Source organism: Neoarius graeffei, chromosome 9 (assembly GCF_027579695.1).
Source record: "Neoarius graeffei isolate fNeoGra1 chromosome 9, fNeoGra1.pri, whole genome shotgun sequence".
Classification (NCBI taxonomy): domain Eukaryota; kingdom Metazoa; phylum Chordata; class Actinopteri; order Siluriformes; family Ariidae; genus Neoarius; species Neoarius graeffei.
Genome location: NC_083577.1, coordinates 18590504 through 18608380, shown reverse-complemented (window position 1 = coordinate 18608380; position 17877 = coordinate 18590504). Strand labels below are relative to the sequence as shown.

Sequence of the window (17877 nt, the reverse complement as noted above, 5' to 3'; positions counted from 1 at the left end):
GACCTCCTCTGGGCGTAGAGCACAGAAGCACTTGCGTTGTTGTTCTGGGGTGCACCCCACACGCTGGAGGACGGCCCGGCGCAGGTCCGTGTAGACCAGCCGGCTGTTGGTGGGGAGCTGTAGTGCGGCCAGCTGTGCCTCGCCCATTAGCAGGGGGAGGAGGCACGCCGCGCGCTGTTCCAGCGGCCAGCCCCAGGCTTCTGCTGCTTGCTCGAAGAGCGCTCGGAAGGCCTCGGGGTCATTGTGCAGGCCCATCTTCATTAGGGTGAGGTGGGGAGGGCCCACGGTGGTGGAGGTGGTGGACCCCGCCGGAGCGAGGAGGTGCCGGAACGCCTGATGATCTTCCTGTTGCGCTAGCACCAGGGCCTCAAACCTTTGTGCTTGCTCCTTTCGGAGGGTGACCAGCGCCTGGTGCTGGCTCTGTTGGGCCATAGCGAGGGCATGGATCAGGTCCGTGAAGAGGGAGAACTCCATGGGGCTGTTTTCCTCTGTGCTCCTTTCCCGGGTTTCGGCACCACTGCAGGACTTTGAGCGGGTGGGTGGAGCACAGAAGTATGGCAGGCCAGAACTGAGTTGTCAAAACTCTTTATTGTGACACTTTTCAGTCGAACACAATCTCCCAGTCGCACAGCCACGCACACACACATTAGTCGTCTGGTTGGGGAGAGAGCTCCCTTCCTCTGCTCTCTCTCTCCTTATATAGGGCATGGTCACTGGGGAAGACACACAAACACAGGTTAATTGACATCAGGTGTAGTGATTCTGCCACTTACCTTCCCTGACTCCGCCCTCCAGTCACAGACCAACGCTTGACCATGCCCCTGCTGCCACACTAACTGAAAGATGCCTTTTTTTTTACATGTTCTTTCAAAAATGCACAGTCAGTCTACTACTGTACTTCTTCACTCAACACATAAGTCAAAAGATTGATAGGCAGTGGAGAGGTGAATGAAAAAAAACTACAGAAAGAAAAAATAAGCTGTCCGACTTTAATTAGAATTATAAATCAATTAGGACTATAAATGGTTCAAATGCCATTTTAATTTCTAATTCACTACAACATGAATGAAAGTATTTTTATTTGGAAATAATTTCTTGTGTCTGTAACTCAGCAGAAACAGCTGCACCAGGAGATAGGTAGGGAGGAGGAACAGCTGTTGCAGGTCATAGGCAAGGAGCAGGAACAGCAGGTAGAAAGTGGAGAGGTGACCAAATTACAGAATCAAACAACAAGGTATGAAAGGCTATGGTGCAGATGGGTGACAAATTAAAACCAAAATTAAGTGTCTTAACAGGGAGGCCAGCATCAGACTTGAGAATATTTGAGTGCTCCTTGCCAAGTCGGTGGAACTGTACTGGAGGGACAAACTTTCTTCCAAGATATTCCCTCATTTATATACAGTTGTGCTTGAAAGTTTGTGAACCCTTTAAAATTTTCTATATTTCTGCATAAATATTACCCTAAAACATCATCGGTTTTTCACAGGACCGAAAAGTAGACAAAGAGAACACAGTTAAACAAATGAGACAAAAATATTATACTTGGCCAATTATTTATCGAGGAAAATGATCCAATATTACATATCTGTGAGTGGCAATAGTATGTGAACCTTTGCTTTCAGTATCTGGTGTGACCCCCTTGTGCAGCAATAACTGCAACTAAACATTTCCGATAACTGTTGATCAGTCCTGCACACCGGCTTGGAGGAATTTTAACCAATTCCTCAGTACAGAACAGCTTCAACTCTGGGATGTTGGTGGGTTTCCTCACATGAACTGCTCGCTTCAGGTCCTTCCACAACATTTAGATTGGATTAAGGACAGGAGTTTGACTTGGCCAATTCCAAAGCATTAACTTTATTCTTCTTTAACCATTCGTTGGTAGAACGACTTGTGTGCTTAGGGTCGTTGTCTTGCTGCATGACCCACCTTCTCTTGAGATTCAGTTCATAGACAGATGTCCTGTAATTTTCCTTTAGAATTCGCTGGTATAATTCAGAATTCATTGTTGCATTAATGATGGCAAGCCGTCCTGGCACAAAAGCAGCAAAAAAGGCCCTAACCATGATAATACCACCACAATGTTTCACAGATGGGATAAGGTTTTCATGCTGGAATGCAGTGTTTTCCTATCTCCAAATATAACACTTCACATTGAACACAAAAAGTTTTATTTTGGTCTCATCCGTCCACAAAACATTTTTCCAATAGTCTTATGGCTTGTCCACATGATCTATAGCAAACTGAAGACGAGCAGCAATTTTCTTTTGGAGAGAAGTTGCTTTCTCCGTGCAACCCTGAAATGCACACCATTGTTGTTCAGTGTTCTCTGATGGTGGATGCATGAAATAATATTCATTAGCCAATGAAAGAGAGGCCTTCAGTTGCTTAGAAATTACCCTCGGGTCCTTTGTGACCTTGCCAAAAATTACACGCCTTGCTGTGGGACTGATCTTTGTTGGTCAACCACTCCTGGGAAGGGTAACAAAGGTCTTAAATTTCATCCATTTATACACAATCTGTCTGACTGTGGATTGGTAGAGTCCAAAAACAATAGAGACGGTTTGTCAAATTTTTCACTCTGATGAGCATCAACAATGCTTATTCAGAGGTCCTCAGAAATCTTCCTGGCTCATTACATGACACACTTCCACAAACATGAGGAGCCATGTGCTTGGGGAACTACTGCAGTACTCTAGGCAATTTTCTCATTTTGGCAAAGCCACACCTGCTGAAGCCTCCAATTTCACCCACCAGCTGGCAAAACTCCCCCACAGGGCATCCGCCAAACACAGGACCAGAGCACAGACTCTACGCCAAATTTCATACGGAGTCAGCAGCACATTCAAAGCGGGGTGGGAGACGTCAAGTGGACGTCAAGTACATCGGTTTAACCGGGTGGCCGTGACGACAAATGGGGCCTCGTGATGGCCATGCACAAATGTCAGGAGACGGTTCGGTGCCCTTCCTTTCAAAACGTGTACGCTTCAGGGAGGCAAAATCCACAGGTTTGACGTGAAAGGCTCAACAGCCTCGTCTCGGGGATTCGCCAGATGTACAGCCGGCTATGGGCAGTGCTGCAGACTAAAGCCAGTGTTGTAAAATGAACCCGAGAATTGACTGCAATGACCAGTTTTCACCCGTCGTATGGCAAAGAGAACCTCAAACTTACTACAGAGCCTTCTAACTGACGTAGGGAAACATCAAGGCAGCCGTTTCAGTACCTTTAAGTGCAAAACTGGAGTTCCGCACGGTGTCAGTACACCATGGGGCCTCGTGACGGCCGTGCACAAATGTCAGGAGACGCTTCGGTGCCCTTCCTTTCAAAACGTGTACGCTTCAGGGAGGCAAAATCCTCAGGTTCGACGTGAACGGCACTACAGCCTCGTCTCGGTGATTCGCCGGATGTACAGCCGTCTATGGGCAGTGCTGCAGACTAAAGCCAGTGTTGTAAAATGAACCCGAGAATTGACTGCAATGACCAGTTTTCACCCGTCGTATGGCAAAGAGAACCTCAAACTTACTAGAGAGCCTTCTAACTGACGTAGGGAAACATCAAGGCAGCCGTTTCAGTACCTTTGAGTGCAAAACTGGAGTTCCGCACAGTGTCAGTACACCATGGGGCCTCGTGACGGCCGTGCACAAATGTCAGGAGACGCTTCGGTGCCCTTCCTTTCAAAACGTGTACGCGTCAGGGAGGCAAAATCCTCAGGTTCGACATGAACGGCACAACAGCCTCGTCTCGGTGATTCGCCGGAAGTACAGCCGTCTGTGGGCAGTGCTGCAGTCTAAAGCCAGTGTTGTAAAATGAACCCGAGAATTGACTGCAATGACCAGTTTTCACCCATCGTATGGCAAAGAGAATCTCAAACATACTGTACTCGTTAGCCTTCTGAGTGACGTAGGGAAACATCAAGGCAGCCGTTTCAGTTCATTAAAATGCAAAACTGGAGTTCGGCACGGTGCCAGCACACCGTCCCGAACGTCAGCAGACAGGATCCGACGCACATCAGGGTCGAGATTGAAGAACGCGTCTCCGCCGGACGCCGCGAGCTGCTCACAAGTCAGCTGGGCATGACCCCAAAGCGAGACGCGTCGTCGACCACACGAGTTGGCAGTGGGTCACTGTTCAAACACCTATGTGCAGTGATCAAAAGGAGACCGCCGCCCCGTTCCATGCCTATCTCACAGCGGCTCCGGTCCACCTCGGGTGGCGCTCGACACGTCTCAAACCTCACGCAGTCAGCAGGATTCGAACCTGCGCGGGGAAACCCCAACGGATTCAAGTCCGTCGCCTTCACCACTCGGCCATGACTACCGGGATCGCTGTGGTTCACCTGCGGCAAAAATTTTCTCATTTCTGCAAAGCCTCCAATTTCACCCACCAGCTGGCAAAACCCCCACGCAGGGCACCCGCTGCTTACGCCAAACACAGGACCCGAGCACGGACCCCACGGCCCGTGCACTACCCGCTGCAGCAATTGTCAGAAGTGGGATTTGAACCCACGCCTCCAGAGGAGACTGCGACCTTAACGCAGCGCCTTAGACCACTCAGCCACCCTGACACTCTGCACCAAGCCTGAATCCGTGGCCGAACACGCTCAGGTCTCATGACGACCTCACGTGCGGGCCGTGCGCTTGGCTAACTATTGCCATACTCCGGCCGGTGCCCGACAAGCAACCTCTGCCAATGTTTTACGGCAGTGCTTTCACTCCACCTGTCCGGGAGAGAAGACCTTTTGGTTAGGGACAGATACCGGGATTTGGAACCGATCCCTCTTCTGGCAGACGAGCTAGGGTAAAAGCCACCGCAAAACAAGGCTTCGGCTGCCTTTCCACAAACCAAATTTCACACGGAGTCAGCAGCACGTTCAAAGCGGGGTGGGAGACGTCAAGTGGACGTCAAGTACATCAGTTTAACCGGGTGGCCGTGACGACACATGGGGCCTCGTGACGGCCGTGCACAAATGTCAGGAGACGCTTCGGTGCCCTTCCTTTCAAAACGTGTACGCTTCAGGGAGGCAAAATCCTCAGGTTCGACGTGAACGGCTCAACAGCCTCGTCTCGGTGATTCGCCGGATGTACAGCCGTCTGTGGGCAGTGCTGCAGACTAAAGCCAGTGTTGTAAAATGAACCCGAGAATTGACTGCAATGACCAGTTTTCACCCGTCGTATGGCACAGAGAACCTCAAACTTACTAGAGAGCCTTCTACCTGACGTAGGGAAACATCAAGGCAGCCGTTTCAGTACCTTTGAGTGCAAATCTGGAGTTCCGCACGGTGCCAGCACACCGTCCCGAACGTCAGCAGACAGGATCCGACGCACATCAGGGTCGAGATTGAAGAACGCGTCTCCGCCGGACGCCGCGAGCTGCTCACAAGTCAGCTGGGCCTGACCCCAAAGCGAGACGCGTCGTCGACCACACGAGTTGGCAGTGGGTCACTGTTCAAACACCTATGTGCAGTGATCAAAAGGAGACCGCCGCCCCGTTCCACGCCTATCTCACAGCGGCTCCGGTCCACTTCAGGTGGCGCTCGACGCGTCTCAAACCTCACGGAAGACGTAGTCAGCAGGATTCGAACCTGCGCGGGGAAACCCCAACGGATTTCAAGTCCGTTGCCTTCACCACTCGGCCATGACTACCGGGATCGCTGAGGTTCACCTGCGGCAAAAATTTTCTCATTTCTGCAAAGCCGCCAATTTCACCCACCAGCTGGCAAAACCCCCACGCAGGGCACCCGCTGCTTACGCCAAACACAGGACCCGAGCACGGACCCCACGGCCCGTGCACTACCCCCTGCAGCAATTGTCAGAAGTGGGATTCGAACCCAAGCCTCCAGAGGAGACTGCGACCTTAACGCAGCGCCTTAGACCGCTCGGCCACCCTGACACTCTGCACCAAGCCTGAATCCGTGGCCGAACACGCTCAGGTCTCATGACGACCTCACGTGCGGGCCGTGCGCTTGGCTAACTATTGCCATACTCCGGCCGGTGCCCGACAAGCAACCTCTGCCAATGTTTTACGGCAGTGCTTTCACTCCACCTGTCCGGGAGAGAAGACCTTTTGGTTAGGGACAGATACCGGGATTTGGAACCGATCCCTCTTCTGGCAGACGAGCTAGGGTAAAAGCCACCGCAAAACAAGGCTTCGGCTGCCTTTCCACAAACCAAATTTCACACGGAGTCAGCAGCACGTTCAAAGCGGGGTGGGAGACGTCAAGTGGACGTCAAGTACATCAGTTTAACCGGGTGGCCGTGACGACACATGGGGCCTCGTGACGGCCGTGCACAAATGTCAGGAGACGCTTCGGTGCCCTTCCTTTCAAAACGTGTACGCTTCAGGGAGGCAAAATCCTCAGGTTCGACGTGAACGGCTCAACAGCCTCGTCTCGGTGATTCGCCGGATGTACAGCCGTCTGTGGGCAGTGCTGCAGACTAAAGCCAGTGTTGTAAAATGAACCCGAGAATTGACTGCAATGACCAGTTTTCACCCGTCGTATGGCACAGAGAACCTCAAACTTACTAGAGAGCCTTCTACCTGACGTAGGGAAACATCAGGGCAGCCGTTTCAGTACCTTTGAGTGCAAATCTGGAGTTCCGCACGGTGCCAGCACACCGTCCCGAACGTCAGCAGACAGGATCCGACGCACATCAGGGTCGAGATTGAAGAACGCGTCTCCGCCGGACGCCGCGAGCTGCTCACAAGTCAGCTGGGCCTGACCCCAAAGCGAGACGCGTCGTCGACCACACGAGTTGGCAGTGGGTCACTGTTCAAACACCTATGTGCAGTGATCAAAAGGAGACCGCCGCCCCGTTCCACGCCTATCTCACAGCGGCTCCGGTCCACTTCGGGTGGCGCTCGACGCGTCTCAAACCTCACGGCGGACGTAGTCAGCAGGATTCGAACCTGCGCGGGGAAACCCCAACGGATTTCAAGTCCGTCGCCTTCACCACTCGGCCATGACTACCGGGATCGCTGAGGTTCACCTGCCGCAAAAATTTTCTCATTTCTGCAAAGCCTCCAATTTCACCCACCAGCTGGTAAAACCCCCACGCAGGGCACCCGCTGCTTACGCCAAACACAGGACCCGAGCACGGACCCCACGGCCCGTGCACTACCCGCTGCAGCAATTGTCAGAAGTGGGATTCGAACCCACGCCTCCAGAGGAGACTGCGACCTTAACGCAGCGCCTTAGACCGCTCGGCCACCCTGACACTCTGCGCCAAGCCTGAATCCGTGGCCGAACACGCTCAGGTCTCATGACGACCTCACGTGCGGGCCGTGCGCTTGGCTAACTATTGCCATACTCCGGCCGGTGCCCGACAAGCAACCTCTGCCAATGTTTTACGGCAGTGCTTTCACTCCACCTGTCCGGGAGAGAAGACCTTTTGGTTAGGGACAGATACCGGGATTTGGAACCGATCCCTCTTCTGGCAGACGAGCTAGGGTAAAAGCCACCGCAAAACAAGGCTTCGGCTGCCTTTCCACAAACCAAATTTCACACGGAGTCAGCAGCACGTTCAAAGCGGGGTGGGAGACGTCAAGTGGACGTCAAGTACATCAGTTTAACCGGGTGGCCGTGACGACACATGGGGCCTCGTGACGGCCGTGCACAAATGTCAGGAGACGCTTCGGTGCCCTTCCTTTCAAAACGTGTACGCTTCAGGGAGGCAAAATCCTCAGGTTCGACGTGAACGGCTCAACAGCCTCGTCTCGGTGATTCGCCGGATGTACAGCCGTCTGTGGGCAGTGCTGCAGACTAAAGCCAGTGTTGTAAAATGAACCCGAGAATTGACTGCAATGACCAGTTTTCACCCGTCGTATGGCACAGAGAACCTCAAATTTACTAGAGAGCCTTCTAACTGACGTAGGGAAACATCAGGGCAGCCGTTTCAGTACCTTTGAGTGCAAAACTGGAGCTCCGCACGGTGTCAGTACACCATGGGGCCTCGTGACGGCCGTGCACAAATGTCAGGAGACGCTTCGGTGCCCTTCCTTTCAAAACGTGTACGCTTCAGTGAGGCAAAATCCTCAGGTTCGACGTGAACGGCTCAACAGCCTCGTCTCGGTGATTCGCCGGATGTACAGCCGTCTGTGGGCAGTGCTGCAGACTAAAGCCAGTGTTGTAAAATGAACCCGAGAATTGACTGCAATGACCAGTTTTCACCCGTCGTATGGCACAGAGAACCTCAAACTTACTAGAGAGCCTTCTACCTGACGTAGGGAAACATCAGGGCAGCCGTTTCAGTACCTTTGAGTGCAAATCTGGAGTTCCGCACGGTGCCAGCACACCGTCCCGAACGTCAGCAGACAGGATCCGATGCACATCAGGGTCGAGATTGAAGAACGCGTCTCCGCCGGACGCCGCGAGCTGCTCACAAGTCAGCTGGGCCTGACCCCAAAGCGAGACGCGTCGTCGACCACACGAGTTGGCAGTGGGTCACTGTTCAAACACCTATGTGCAGTGATCAAAAGGAGACCGCCGCCCCGTTCCACGCCTATCTCACAGCGGCTCCGGTCCACTTCGGGTGGCGCTCGACGCATCTCAAACCTCACGGCGGACGTAGTCAGCAGGATTCGAACCTGCGCGGGGAAACCCCAACGGATTTCAAGTCCGTCGCCTTCACCACTCGGCCATGACTACCGGGATCGCTGAGGTTCACCTGCGGCAAAAATTTTCTCATTTCTGCAAAGCCTCCAATTTCACCCACCAGCTGGCAAAACCCCCACGCAGGGCACCCGCTGCTTACGCCAAACACAGGACCCGAGCACGGACCCCACGGCCCGTGCACTACCCGCTGCAGCAATTGTCAGAAGTGGGATTCGAACCCACGCCTCCAGAGGAGACTGCGACCTTAACGCAGCACCTTAGACCGCTCGGCCACCCTGACACTCTGCGCCAAGCCTGAATCCGTGGCCGAACACGCTCAGGTCTCATGACGACCTCACGTGCGGGCCGTGCGCTTGGCTAACTATTGCCATACTCCGGCCGGTGCCCGACAAGCAACCTCTGCCAATGTTTTACGGCAGTGCTTTCACTCCACCTGTCCGGGAGAGAAGACCTTTTGGTTAGGGACAGATACCGGGATTTGGAACCGATCCCTCTTCTGGCAGACGAGCTAGGGTAAAAGCCACCGCAAAACAAGGCTTCGGCTGCCTTTCCACAAACCAAATTTCACACGGAGTCAGCAGCACGTTCAAAGCGGGGTGGGAGACGTCAAGTGGACGTCAAGTACATCAGTTTAACCGGGTGGCCGTGACGACACATGGGGCCTCGTGACGGCCGTGCACAAATGTCAGGAGACGCTTCGGTGCCCTTCCTTTCAAAACGTGTACGCTTCAGTGAGGCAAAATCCTCAGGTTCGACGTGAACGGCTCAACAGCCTCGTCTCGGTGATTCGCCGGATGTACAGCCGTCTGTGGGCAGTGCTGCAGACTAAAGCCAGTGTTGTAAAATGAACCCGAGAATTGACTGCAATGACCAGTTTTCACCCGTCGTATGGCACAGAGAACCTCAAACTTACTAGAGAGCCTTCTACCTGACGTAGGGAAACATCAGGGCAGCCGTTTCAGTACCTTTGAGTGCAAATCTGGAGTTCCGCACGGTGCCAGCACACCGTCCCGAACGTCAGCAGACAGGATCCGACGCACATCAGGGTCGAGATTGAAGAACGCGTCTCCGCCGGACGCCGCGAGCTGCTCACAAGTCAGCTGGGCCTGACCCCAAAGCGAGACGCGTCGTCGACCACACGAGTTGGCAGTGGGTCACTGTTCAAACACCTATGTGCAGTGATCAAAAGGAGACCGCCGCCCCGTTCCACGCCTATCTCCCAGCAGCTCCCGTCCACTTCGGGTGGCGCTCGACGCGTCTCAAACCTCACGGCGGACGTAGTCAGCAGGATTCGAACCTGCGCGGGGAAACCCCAACGGATTTCAAGTCCGTCGCCTTCACCACTCGGCCATGACTACCGGGATCGCTGAGGTTCACCTGCGGCAAAAATTTTCTCATTTCTGCAAAGCCTCCAATTTCACCCACCAGCTGGTAAAACCCCCACGCAGGGCACCCGCTGCTTACGCCAAACACAGGACCCGAGCACGGACCCCACGGCCCGTGCACTACCCGCTGCAGCAATTGTCAGAAGTGGGATTCGAACCCACGCCTCCAGAGGAGACTGCGACCTTAACGCAGCGCCTTAGACCGCTCGGCCACCCTGACACTCTGCGCCAAGCCTGAATCCGTGGCCGAACACGCTCAGGTCTCATGACGACCTCACGTGCGGGCCGTGCGCTTGGCTAACTATTGCCATACTCCGGCCGGTGCCCGACAAGCAACCTCTGCCAATGTTTTACGGCAGTGCTTTCACTCCACCTGTCCGGGAGAGAAGACCTTTTGGTTAGGGACAGATACCGGGATTTGGAACCGATCCCTCTTCTGGCAGACGAGCTAGGGTAAAAGCCACCGCAAAACAAGGCTTCGGCTGCCTTTCCACAAACCAAATTTCACACGGAGTCAGCAGCACGTTCAAAGCGGGGTGGGAGACGTCAAGTGGACGTCAAGTACATCAGTTTAACCGGGTGGCCGTGACGACACATGGGGCCTCGTGACGGCCGTGCACAAATGTCAGGAGACGCTTCGGTGCCCTTCCTTTCAAAACGTGTACGCTTCAGGGAGGCAAAATCCTCAGGTTCGACGTGAACGGCTCAACAGCCTCGTCTCGGTGATTCGCCGGATGTACAGCCGTCTGTGGGCAGTGCTGCAGACTAAAGCCAGTGTTGTAAAATGAACCCGAGAATTGACTGCAATGACCAGTTTTCACCCGTCGTATGGCACAGAGAACCTCAAACTTACTAGAGAGCCTTCTACCTGACGTAGGGAAACATCAGGGCAGCCGTTTCAGTACCTTTGAGTGCAAATCTGGAGTTCCGCACGGTGCCAGCACACCGTCCCGAACGTCAGCAGACAGGATCCGACGCACATCAGGGTCGAGATTGAAGAACGCGTCTCCGCCGGACGCCGCGAGCTGCTCACAAGTCAGCTGGGCCTGACCCCAAAGCGAGACGCGTCGTCGACCACACGAGTTGGCAGTGGGTCACTGTTCAAACACCTATGTGCAGTGATCAAAAGGAGACCGCCGCCCCGTTCCACGCCTATCTCACAGCGGCTCCGGTCCACTTCGGGTGGCGCTCGACGCGTCTCAAACCTCACGGCGGACGTAGTCAGCAGGATTCGAACCTGCGCGGGGAAACCCCAACGGATTTCAAGTCCGTCGCCTTCACCACTCGGCCATGACTACCGGGATCGCTGAGGTTCACCTGCCGCAAAAATTTTCTCATTTCTGCAAAGCCTCCAATTTCACCCACCAGCTGGTAAAACCCCCACGCAGGGCACCCGCTGCTTACGCCAAACACAGGACCCGAGCACGGACCCCACGGCCCGTGCACTACCCGCTGCAGCAATTGTCAGAAGTGGGATTCGAACCCACGCCTCCAGAGGAGACTGCGACCTTAACGCAGCGCCTTAGACCGCTCGGCCACCCTGACACTCTGCGCCAAGCCTGAATCCGTGGCCGAACACGCTCAGGTCTCATGACGACCTCACGTGCGGGCCGTGCGCTTGGCTAACTATTGCCATACTCCGGCCGGTGCCCGACAAGCAACCTCTGCCAATGTTTTACGGCAGTGCTTTCACTCCACCTGTCCGGGAGAGAAGACCTTTTGGTTAGGGACAGATACCGGGATTTGGAACCGATCCCTCTTCTGGCAGACGAGCTAGGGTAAAAGCCACCGCAAAACAAGGCTTCGGCTGCCTTTCCACAAACCAAATTTCACACGGAGTCAGCAGCACGTTCAAAGCGGGGTGGGAGACGTCAAGTGGACGTCAAGTACATCAGTTTAACCGGGTGGCCGTGACGACACATGGGGCCTCGTGACGGCCGTGCACAAATGTCAGGAGACGCTTCGGTGCCCTTCCTTTCAAAACGTGTACGCTTCAGGGAGGCAAAATCCTCAGGTTCGACGTGAACGGCTCAACAGCCTCGTCTCGGTGATTCGCCGGATGTACAGCCGTCTGTGGGCAGTGCTGCAGACTAAAGCCAGTGTTGTAAAATGAACCCGAGAATTGACTGCAATGACCAGTTTTCACCCGTCGTATGGCACAGAGAACCTCAAATTTACTAGAGAGCCTTCTAACTGACGTAGGGAAACATCAGGGCAGCCGTTTCAGTACCTTTGAGTGCAAAACTGGAGCTCCGCACGGTGTCAGTACACCATGGGGCCTCGTGACGGCCGTGCACAAATGTCAGGAGACGCTTCGGTGCCCTTCCTTTCAAAACGTGTACGCTTCAGTGAGGCAAAATCCTCAGGTTCGACGTGAACGGCTCAACAGCCTCGTCTCGGTGATTCGCCGGATGTACAGCCGTCTGTGGGCAGTGCTGCAGACTAAAGCCAGTGTTGTAAAATGAACCCGAGAATTGACTGCAATGACCAGTTTTCACCCGTCGTATGGCACAGAGAACCTCAAACTTACTAGAGAGCCTTCTACCTGACGTAGGGAAACATCAGGGCAGCCGTTTCAGTACCTTTGAGTGCAAATCTGGAGTTCCGCACGGTGCCAGCACACCGTCCCGAACGTCAGCAGACAGGATCCGATGCACATCAGGGTCGAGATTGAAGAACGCGTCTCCGCCGGACGCCGCGAGCTGCTCACAAGTCAGCTGGGCCTGACCCCAAAGCGAGACGCGTCGTCGACCACACGAGTTGGCAGTGGGTCACTGTTCAAACACCTATGTGCAGTGATCAAAAGGAGACCGCCGCCCCGTTCCACGCCTATCTCACAGCGGCTCCGGTCCACTTCGGGTGGCGCTCGACGCATCTCAAACCTCACGGCGGACGTAGTCAGCAGGATTCGAACCTGCGCGGGGAAACCCCAACGGATTTCAAGTCCGTCGCCTTCACCACTCGGCCATGACTACCGGGATCGCTGAGGTTCACCTGCGGCAAAAATTTTCTCATTTCTGCAAAGCCTCCAATTTCACCCACCAGCTGGCAAAACCCCCACGCAGGGCACCCGCTGCTTACGCCAAACACAGGACCCGAGCACGGACCCCACGGCCCGTGCACTACCCGCTGCAGCAATTGTCAGAAGTGGGATTCGAACCCACGCCTCCAGAGGAGACTGCGACCTTAACGCAGCACCTTAGACCGCTCGGCCACCCTGACACTCTGCACCAAGCCTGAATCCGTGGCCGAACACGCTCAGGTCTCATGACGACCTCACGTGCGGGCCGTGCGCTTGGCTAACTATTGCCATACTCCGGCCGGTGCCCGACAAGCAACCTCTGCCAATGTTTTACGGCAGTGCTTTCACTCCACCTGTCCGGGAGAGAAGACCTTTTGGTTAGGGACAGATACCGGGATTTGGAACCGATCCCTCTTCTGGCAGACGAGCTAGGGTAAAAGCCACCGCAAAACAAGGCTTCGGCTGCCTTTCCACAAACCAAATTTCACACGGAGTCAGCAGCACGTTCAAAGCGGGGTGGGAGACGTCAAGTGGACGTCAAGTACATCAGTTTAACCGGGTGGCCGTGACGACACATGGGGCCTCGTGACGGCCGTGCACAAATGTCAGGAGACGCTTCGGTGCCCTTCCTTTCAAAACGTGTACGCTTCAGGGAGGCAAAATCCTCAGGTTCGACGTGAACGGCTCAACAGCCTCGTCTCGGTGATTCGCCGGATGTACAGCCGTCTGTGGGCAGTGCTGCAGACTAAAGCCAGTGTTGTAAAATGAACCCGAGAATTGACTGCAATGACCAGTTTTCACCCGTCGTATGGCACAGAGAACCTCAAACTTACTAGAGAGCCTTCTACCTGACGTAGGGAAACATCAGGGCAGCCGTTTCAGTACCTTTGAGTGCAAATCTGGAGTTCCGCACGGTGCCAGCACACCGTCCCGAACGTCAGCAGACAGGATCCGACGCACATCAGGGTCGAGATTGAAGAACGCGTCTCCGCCGGACGCCGCGAGCTGCTCACAAGTCAGCTGGGCCTGACCCCAAAGCGAGACGCGTCGTCGACCACACGAGTTGGCAGTGGGTCACTGTTCAAACACCTATGTGCAGTGATCAAAAGGAGACCGCCGCCCCGTTCCACGCCTATCTCACAGCGGCTCCGGTCCACTTCGGGTGGCGCTCGACGCGTCTCAAACCTCACGGCGGACGTAGTCAGCAGGATTCGAACCTGCGCGGGGAAACCCCAACGGATTTCAAGTCCGTCGCCTTCACCACTCGGCCATGACTACCGGGATCGCTGAGGTTCACCTGCGGCAAAAATTTTCTCATTTCTGCAAAGCCTCCAATTTCACCCACCAGCTGGCAAAACCCCCACGCAGGGCACCCGCTGCTTACGCCAAACACAGGACCCGAGCACGGACCCCACGGCCCGTGCACTACCCGCTGCAGCAATTGTCAGAAGTGGGATTCGAACCCACGCCTCCAGAGGAGACTGCGACCTTAACGCAGCGCCTTAGACCGCTCGGCCACCCTGACACTCTGCGCCAAGCCTGAATCCGTGGCCGAACACGCTCAGGTCTCATGACGACCTCACGTGCGGGCCGTGCGCTTGGCTAACTATTGCCATACTCCGGCCGGTGCCCGACAAGCAACCTCTGCCAATGTTTTACGGCAGTGCTTTCACTCCACCTGTCCGGGAGAGAAGACCTTTTGGTTAGGGACAGATACCGGGATTTGGAACCGATCCCTCTTCTGGCAGACGAGCTAGGGTAAAAGCCACCGCAAAACAAGGCTTCGGCTGCCTTTCCACAAACCAAATTTCACACGGAGTCAGCAGCACGTTCAAAGCGGGGTGGGAGACGTCAAGTGGACGTCAAGTACATCAGTTTAACCGGGTGGCCGTGACGACACATGGGGCCTCGTGACGGCCGTGCACAAATGTCAGGAGACGCTTCGGTGCCCTTCCTTTCAAAACGTGTACGCTTCAGGGAGGCAAAATCCTCAGGTTCGACGTGAACGGCTCAACAGCCTCGTCTCGGTGATTCGCCGGATGTACAGCCGTCTGTGGGCAGTGCTGCAGACTAAAGCCAGTGTTGTAAAATGAACCCGAGAATTGACTGCAATGACCAGTTTTCACCCGTCGTATGGCACAGAGAACCTCAAACTTACTAGAGAGCCTTCTACCTGACGTAGGGAAACATCAGGGCAGCCGTTTCAGTACCTTTGAGTGCAAATCTGGAGTTCCGCACGGTGCCAGCACACCGTCCCGAACGTCAGCAGACAGGATCCGACGCACATCAGGGTCGAGATTGAAGAACGCGTCTCCGCCGGACGCCGCGAGCTGCTCACAAGTCAGCTGGGCCTGACCCCAAAGCGAGACGCGTCGTCGACCACACGAGTTGGCAGTGGGTCACTGTTCAAACACCTATGTGCAGTGATCAAAAGGAGACCGCCGCCCCGTTCCACGCCTATCTCACAGCGGCTCCGGTCCACTTCGGGTGGCGCTCGACGCGTCTCAAACCTCACGGCGGACGTAGTCAGCAGGATTCGAACCTGCGCGGGGAAACCCCAACGGATTTCAAGTCCGTCGCCTTCACCACTCGGCCATGACTACCGGGATCGCTGAGGTTCACCTGCGGCAAAAATTTTCTCATTTCTGCAAAGCCTCCAATTTCACCCACCAGCTGGTAAAACCCCCACGCAGGGCACCCGCTGCTTACGCCAAACACAGGACCCGAGCACGGACCCCACGGCCCGTGCACTACCCGCTGCAGCAATTGTCAGAAGTGGGATTCGAACCCACGCCTCCAGAGGAGACTGCGACCTTAACGCAGCGCCTTAGACCGCTCGGCCACCCTGACACTCTGCGCCAAGCCTGAATCCGTGGCCGAACACGCTCAGGTCTCATGACGACCTCACGTGCGGGCCGTGCGCTTGGCTAACTATTGCCATACTCCGGCCGGTGCCCGACAAGCAACCTCTGCCAATGTTTTACGGCAGTGCTTTCACTCCACCTGTCCGGGAGAGAAGACCTTTTGGTTAGGGACAGATACCGGGATTTGGAACCGATCCCTCTTCTGGCAGACGAGCTAGGGTAAAAGCCACCGCAAAACAAGGCTTCGGCTGCCTTTCCACAAACCAAATTTCACACGGAGTCAGCAGCACGTTCAAAGCGGGGTGGGAGACGTCAAGTGGACGTCAAGTACATCAGTTTAACCGGGTGGCCGTGACGACACATGGGGCCTCGTGACGGCCGTGCACAAATGTCAGGAGACGCTTCGGTGCCCTTCCTTTCAAAACGTGTACGCTTCAGGGAGGCAAAATCCTCAGGTTCGACGTGAACGGCTCAACAGCCTCGTCTCGGTGATTCGCCGGATGTACAGCCGTCTGTGGGCAGTGCTGCAGACTAAAGCCAGTGTTGTAAAATGAACCCGAGAATTGACTGCAATGACCAGTTTTCACCCGTCGTATGGCACAGAGAACCTCAAACTTACTAGAGAGCCTTCTAACTGACGTAGGGAAACATCAGGGCAGCCGTTTCAGTACCTTTGAGTGCAAAACTGGAGCTCCGCACGGTGTCAGTACACCATGGGGCCTCGTGACGGCCGTGCACAAATGTCAGGAGACGCTTCGGTGCCCTTCCTTTCAAAACGTGTACGCTTCAGTGAGGCAAAATCCTCAGGTTCGACGTGAACGGCTCAACAGCCTCGTCTCGGTGATTCGCCGGATGTACAGCCGTCTGTGGGCAGTGCTGCAGACTAAAGCCAGTGTTGTAAAATGAACCCGAGAATTGACTGCAATGACCAGTTTTCACCCGTCGTATGGCACAGAGAACCTCAAACTTACTAGAGAGCCTTCTACCTGACGTAGGGAAACATCAGGGCAGCCGTTTCAGTACCTTTGAGTGCAAATCTGGAGTTCCGCACGGTGCCAGCACACCGTCCCGAACGTCAGCAGACAGGATCCGACGCACATCAGGGTCGAGATTGAAGAACGCGTCTCCGCCGGACGCCGCGAGCTGCTCACAAGTCAGCTGGGCCTGACCCCAAAGCGAGACGCGTCGTCGACCACACGAGTTGGCAGTGGGTCACTGTTCAAACACCTATGTGCAGTGATCAAAAGGAGACCGCCGCCCCGTTCCACGCCTATCTCACAGCGGCTCCGGTCCACTTCGGGTGGCGCTCGACGCGTCTCAAACCTCACGGCGGACGTAGTCAGCAGGATTCGAACCTGCGCGGGGAAACCCCAACGGATTTCAAGTCCGTCGCCTTCACCACTCGGCCATGACTACCGGGATCGCTGAGGTTCACCTGCGGCAAAAATTTTCTCATTTCTGCAAAGCCTCCAATTTCACCCACCAGCTGGCAAAACCCCCACGCAGGGCACCCGCTGCTTACGCCAAACACAGGACCCGAGCACAGACCCCACGGCCCGTGCACTACCCGCTGCAGCAATTGTCAGAAGTGGGATTCGAACCCACGCCTCCAGAGGAGACTGCGACCTTAACGCAGCGCCTTAGACCGCTCGGCCACCCTGACACTCTGCGCCAAGCCTGAATCCGTGGCCGAACACGCTCAGGTCTCATGACGACCTCACGTGCGGGCCGTGCGCTTGGCTAACTATTGCCATACTCCGGCCGGTGCCCGACAAGCAACCTCTGCCAATGTTTTACGGCAGTGCTTTCACTCCACCTGTCCGGGAGAGAAGACCTTTTGGTTAGGGACAGATACCGGGATTTGGAACCGATCCCTCTTCTGGCAGACGAGCTAGGGTAAAAGCCACCGCAAAACAAGGCTTCGGCTGCCTTTCCACAAACCAAATTTCACACGGAGTCAGCAGCACGTTCAAAGCGGGGTGGGAGACGTCAAG

At 55.1% G+C, this 17877-nt stretch overlaps 19 non-coding genes across 19 annotated transcripts; all 19 read right to left on the bottom strand.

The window, feature by feature from the left end:
• Positions 1–4482: 4482 nt before the first annotated feature.
• On the bottom strand, positions 4483–4565 carry trnal-aag (transfer RNA leucine (anticodon AAG)). The gene has a single exon. It is a non-coding gene; the product is annotated as a tRNA-Leu (tRNA).
• Positions 4566–5561: 996 nt separating this feature from the next.
• On the bottom strand, positions 5562–5643 carry trnas-uga (transfer RNA serine (anticodon UGA)). Its single transcript has one exon. It is a non-coding gene; the product is annotated as a tRNA-Ser (tRNA).
• A 164-nt stretch (positions 5644–5807) lies between these two features.
• Positions 5808–5890, bottom strand: trnal-aag (transfer RNA leucine (anticodon AAG)). Its single transcript has one exon. It is a non-coding gene; the product is annotated as a tRNA-Leu (tRNA).
• A 996-nt stretch (positions 5891–6886) lies between these two features.
• trnas-uga (transfer RNA serine (anticodon UGA)) lies at positions 6887–6968 on the bottom strand. Its single transcript has one exon. It is a non-coding gene; the product is annotated as a tRNA-Ser (tRNA).
• Positions 6969–7132: 164 nt separating this feature from the next.
• On the bottom strand, positions 7133–7215 carry trnal-aag (transfer RNA leucine (anticodon AAG)). Its single transcript has one exon. It is a non-coding gene; the product is annotated as a tRNA-Leu (tRNA).
• A 1348-nt stretch (positions 7216–8563) lies between these two features.
• Positions 8564–8645, bottom strand: trnas-uga (transfer RNA serine (anticodon UGA)). Its single transcript has one exon. It is a non-coding gene; the product is annotated as a tRNA-Ser (tRNA).
• A 164-nt stretch (positions 8646–8809) lies between these two features.
• On the bottom strand, positions 8810–8892 carry trnal-aag (transfer RNA leucine (anticodon AAG)). The gene has a single exon. It is a non-coding gene; the product is annotated as a tRNA-Leu (tRNA).
• Positions 8893–9888: 996 nt separating this feature from the next.
• trnas-uga (transfer RNA serine (anticodon UGA)) lies at positions 9889–9970 on the bottom strand. The gene has a single exon. It is a non-coding gene; the product is annotated as a tRNA-Ser (tRNA).
• A 164-nt stretch (positions 9971–10134) lies between these two features.
• Positions 10135–10217, bottom strand: trnal-aag (transfer RNA leucine (anticodon AAG)). The gene has a single exon. It is a non-coding gene; the product is annotated as a tRNA-Leu (tRNA).
• A 996-nt stretch (positions 10218–11213) lies between these two features.
• trnas-uga (transfer RNA serine (anticodon UGA)) lies at positions 11214–11295 on the bottom strand. The gene has a single exon. It is a non-coding gene; the product is annotated as a tRNA-Ser (tRNA).
• Positions 11296–11459: 164 nt separating this feature from the next.
• trnal-aag (transfer RNA leucine (anticodon AAG)) lies at positions 11460–11542 on the bottom strand. Its single transcript has one exon. It is a non-coding gene; the product is annotated as a tRNA-Leu (tRNA).
• A 1348-nt stretch (positions 11543–12890) lies between these two features.
• On the bottom strand, positions 12891–12972 carry trnas-uga (transfer RNA serine (anticodon UGA)). Its single transcript has one exon. It is a non-coding gene; the product is annotated as a tRNA-Ser (tRNA).
• A 164-nt stretch (positions 12973–13136) lies between these two features.
• trnal-aag (transfer RNA leucine (anticodon AAG)) lies at positions 13137–13219 on the bottom strand. Its single transcript has one exon. It is a non-coding gene; the product is annotated as a tRNA-Leu (tRNA).
• Positions 13220–14215: 996 nt separating this feature from the next.
• On the bottom strand, positions 14216–14297 carry trnas-uga (transfer RNA serine (anticodon UGA)). Its single transcript has one exon. It is a non-coding gene; the product is annotated as a tRNA-Ser (tRNA).
• A 164-nt stretch (positions 14298–14461) lies between these two features.
• trnal-aag (transfer RNA leucine (anticodon AAG)) lies at positions 14462–14544 on the bottom strand. Its single transcript has one exon. It is a non-coding gene; the product is annotated as a tRNA-Leu (tRNA).
• Positions 14545–15540: 996 nt separating this feature from the next.
• trnas-uga (transfer RNA serine (anticodon UGA)) lies at positions 15541–15622 on the bottom strand. Its single transcript has one exon. It is a non-coding gene; the product is annotated as a tRNA-Ser (tRNA).
• Positions 15623–15786: 164 nt separating this feature from the next.
• trnal-aag (transfer RNA leucine (anticodon AAG)) lies at positions 15787–15869 on the bottom strand. Its single transcript has one exon. It is a non-coding gene; the product is annotated as a tRNA-Leu (tRNA).
• A 1348-nt stretch (positions 15870–17217) lies between these two features.
• Positions 17218–17299, bottom strand: trnas-uga (transfer RNA serine (anticodon UGA)). The gene has a single exon. It is a non-coding gene; the product is annotated as a tRNA-Ser (tRNA).
• A 164-nt stretch (positions 17300–17463) lies between these two features.
• trnal-aag (transfer RNA leucine (anticodon AAG)) lies at positions 17464–17546 on the bottom strand. The gene has a single exon. It is a non-coding gene; the product is annotated as a tRNA-Leu (tRNA).
• Positions 17547–17877: the final 331 nt, after the last annotated feature.